Here is a 4,112-nt window from a genome sequence, read left to right on the forward strand (position 1 = left end):
CTCCACACTGGCTTCGCTGCCCGGGATTCTGAGCACTCTGGCTAGACACTGTGACCCATTTACATGTAGGCCCCATCTGCCAAAACCACTCAGATTCCTTCAAAGGTTACAAAAGGTCACAAAATGATTTATTCCTCTTCTTGGACAATTCATTTTAATAGCTATACAGGAATAAGTCATTCACTATATTCCATATATTCACTATATGGTTTCCCCAAAACCTTGCACCCCGCCCCCGTCTAAGCTCTTCTTTGAATTTTTTTTTTTTTACATCAAAAGAAAACGACTCTTGCCACTGACCAGCAAATATGAACTAATTACCCAAATGCCACAGGAACACACATCTGGCAGTATTTTGTCTCCAGTGCTGGGTCTCAAACTTTCATCTACCTTTGCCCAAGACAGGCCTCCAGAGCTCACAGAAGGGGAAAATGCATCCTGGGAAGCAAGGGAAAACTGGCTCTCCCGCACAGCTCAAATCCCTGCTCCCACACAGATAACCACACGTACTTTCACTTTAAACCAAGAATGGGGTGCTGTTGGGTTTGCTCGCTCATCCGCATATATGAGAAGGAGGACACAGAATCCACTCTCACCCAATGGTAATGTTATTGTTTACATGTTCCCGATTTTTACAGTTTCAGGTTTTGTGTAAGTAACATTCTGAGATAAGACCCAAGCTCTTTCAGAAAGCCCCTGCATCAGAAGCTACCCATCCCAGGAAACAGGAAACCCATCAGGGAGGACTAGGACAGTAGCCAAAAGAGCTCAGGGCCTTTCAGAGACTGGGACCACAACCTACACGTCTGCAGTGACCAGAGACACAATAGGAAGTCAAAACCCTCAGGGAAAGTTGATCTACAAGAGGAATTTTATAGTTAAGTAGTTAGGTAAGGTCAGAGTGAAGTATAAAAACAAACCTGACTATAAGGTTAACAGATGACCACAGGAAAAGAGAATTCAGAAAATACTGTTTTGCTTCCATGTTTTTTCTATTAAGGAGACTATACTATAAACTGAAAAGAGCCTTGAGGGGAGTTGGAATAGAACAGCATTGGTGGTTTGAATCCCTGGCTTCTAAATGTCCTCTGCAAAATAAGAAAACTGAAGACAACTGAGTAACTTTACCTAATTGAACAGCACTGAGAAGCACATTGTTGGGTTCCTGAGACAGGAAGAGCAGAGGAGCAGAGAAAACTCTTCAGGAATGGTTTTTGTTTTGTTTTGTTTTTTTTAAAGATTTAATTTATTTATTTGACAACAATACAGATTTGTTTTTTGTTTTGTTTTGTTTTTAAAAGATTTTGTTTATTTATTTGAGAGAGAGAGAATGAGAGACAGAGAGCACAAGAGGGAAGAGGGTAGAGGGAGAAGCAGACCCCCTGCTGAGCAGGGAGCCCGATGCGGGACTCGATCCCGGGACTCCAGGATCATGACCTGAGCCGAAGGCAGTCGCTTAACCAACTGAGCCACCCAGGCGCCTTACAGATTTGTTTTAATGAAAAGAATAGTCACATAGAAAAGGTGCCTTACTATATAGCTCTGTACTTGAGGCCTGGTTCATCCTGCCCCCATAACTGTACCAGACTCTACCATTCAAATTCTAACTCAAGACAAGAACCCAGGAGGAAATGGGACACTTGCCAGAGCAAGGCCAACTCCCCTTTGCTACCTGCAGACTCTGGACGTCCGCAAGTGTGGACTCAGTGTGTGTCAGAGTTAACACAATCTGAACTCCCTGCGGGGGTTGCGGGGGGGCGGCCAGGGGTGGGGAGGGGAGCTCTGACATTGCTTCCTTAAAGCTGTGTTACTCCCAGCATGCTTTCATTTTTGTCCTTTGCACCTCTGTGTTGTATCCATTGAGGGACTGGAAAACAACAAAGTCATTTTCCGAGATGGACAGGAGGGCCTGCCTTGGACACTCTCCAGGTGCCTATTTAAACAGCCTAATTCTTGGCTCCTTAGGTGCAACAGCTTCATGTTCTGCCACAAACAGCCGAGGAGACCCCTGTGTGGACAAAGCAGCCTCCCTCTGCCTGATGACTGTCCACACAATCAAGCCAACCCTGTGCTCGCATCTACAAAATGTGCCTCCAGGACAGAAAGCCAAGTGCTGAGCAGAGGCCTTGACAAGCCAAGACCATTCTGAGATCTCAGGATGTGATGAGGCCAGGCAGGGAGTGAGGGATATATGGTTTTGAACACTGCCCTACTGTATCATCACCGACTTGGGAATTATGGTGCCCAGTGTGAATGGCTCTCAAACTCCACTTGTTTACTCTAAGTGTTTACAGAGGCAATTAGGGCGAAAGGAATTACAAACACCATGATAATGAGGACCCCAGAACGCGGTCCTCCTCTGGCGCTCTTAAACACGGGAAAGAAGGTGTGGAATTCTGTACAAGTAGTACGCTAAAGGCTTGCCGCAAGCAAGACCGGGGTAGGGGCCTCCGGAAGCTTCCTGGGAACAGAAGGCGGAGGCAGACCCCGCCCTGGTCAGCTGTGCAGGGCAGGAGCTTGCGCAGGGAGAGCGTCCAAAGTGTTGGCCAACTAGAGGTGCGGAGGGGCGGACAGCAGCCCACAGCGGGCCGGGGTACCGCAGCGCAACTTGGTCCAGGAGCCCCAGATCTGGGGTAGGCGGATCGCACCTGAGCATACCTGGGCGCACCTGGGCGCAGGTGGGGCCTGGGCCAAGTGGGTGGGATGAGGGCAGGCCCCACACCTATGGCGAGGGGAAGGTGCCCATAGAACCACAAGCTCCAGACGACTGCTCATCCTAGGAAAGGCCCCGACTCTGGCGCGAGGGCAGCAACCCAGACACTCACCGCGTTGCCCGGGCCGCCGACCACGAGGAGCTGAGAGCGTAGTGATGCCAAGTGCTACAAGAGCGCGCGCGCCGCCCAAAAACGTCCGGGGCGCGGGGGCGGGGCCGGGACGGCGGGGGGCGGGGCCGGGACGCGCGGGGGCGGGGCCACAGTGGGGCGGGGCCTGGACGTGACGGAAGCGCGACCTGGACGCGGGATCCGAAGCGCGCGGAGGCGGGGCCCAGAGGGGGCGGGGCCAGGAAGTGCGGGAAGCAGGGCCGAGGCGCGGGGGCGGGGCCTAAAGAGGCGGGGTGGGGCTGGACCCGCGAGTGCTCGCCCGGTTCGGAGCATGCCCAGTGCGGCGGCGCCCGGGCTGACCTCGCTCCGCGCAGTCTCGCTGGCCGCCCGGCGCCTCCCAGCCGCGGTCTTCCGGCCCGCAGGAGGGTCTCTCCTGCCTGGCTGCGTGGGCCCCGCGCTTCTTCCTCCACCTCTCGGACTCTGTGCCTCACTTTAGCAAATGTCAGCCCCGTGCCCCTTGGTGCGCTCGGTACGCCGCTTGTGGGGAGCATTGGGGAGATGCAGCGCCAGGTGCTCCCACTAATCGTGTTGCTGATTCTGCCTAGCGGGGAGGTGCCTGTAGCGGGGGCTGCCTGCCTGGGTCTCCAAGAGGGCAGGGACCGACGGGACTCCGGGCACCATCCGGGTCGATGCGTGAGCAGAGGGGCCTGGGGTCAGTCTCCAGTGCCTGTGGTCGGAAGTGGCCCGAGGTGGCCTTGCAGGGCTCTTCAGGTCCTGCAGGTCACCAGGACCTAGACGCACCCAGACTCCTGGGTCCTGGCAGCCAGGCCAGTGTCAGATGCTATTCAGTGAGCACACGGGTGCCAGGCACTGCTTGGTGCTGTGTGGACATTATTATGGTTGAATTGTGCTCCCCCAGAAAGATGTGTTAGAGTCCCAACCCCCAGTACTCAGAAAGTGACCTTATTTGGAGACAGGATCTTTACAGAGGTAACAAGTTACAGTGAATCAATAGGGTGGGCCCCTAATCCCAGTATGACTGGTGTCCTTGTAAGCAGAAGGCCAGGTGAAGACACAGACTCCGGGAGAATTCTGTGTGAAGATGGGGGCTGCAGAGTGATGCATCCTAGCCAAGGAACACCTGGGACAGGAGAGGCATGGGCAGCACCCATCCCTAGAACCTTCAGTGGGAGCACAGCCCTTTCCACACCTTGATTCAGACTCCTGGGCTCCAGAGCTGTGAGACAATATGTGTGTGTTCTTTCTGGACACCCATTTTGTGGTACCTTT

The 4,112-nt window shown here is 53.6% G+C and overlaps 1 protein-coding gene across 2 annotated transcripts in view; it reads right to left on the reverse strand.

Annotated features, from left to right (window-relative positions):
* Nucleotides 1-2,926, reverse strand: part of MGMT (O-6-methylguanine-DNA methyltransferase) — a 255,691-nt gene extending 252,765 nt beyond the window's left edge. Inside the window, exon 1 of one of the 2 annotated variants that reach the window (XM_081823290.1) lies at nt 2,826-2,926. The gene's annotated coding sequence lies outside the window, so the exon portion shown is untranslated. Of the gene's footprint in view, nt 1-2,819 lie in introns of both variants that reach the window. The other variant, XM_081823291.1, reaches the window with a different exon arrangement.
* Nucleotides 2,927-4,112: the final 1,186 nt, after the last annotated feature.

Source organism: Leptonychotes weddellii, chromosome 6 (assembly GCF_054177405.1).
Source record: "Leptonychotes weddellii isolate Sample4059 chromosome 6, ASM5417740v2, whole genome shotgun sequence".
NCBI lineage: Eukaryota > Metazoa > Chordata > Mammalia > Carnivora > Phocidae > Leptonychotes > Leptonychotes weddellii.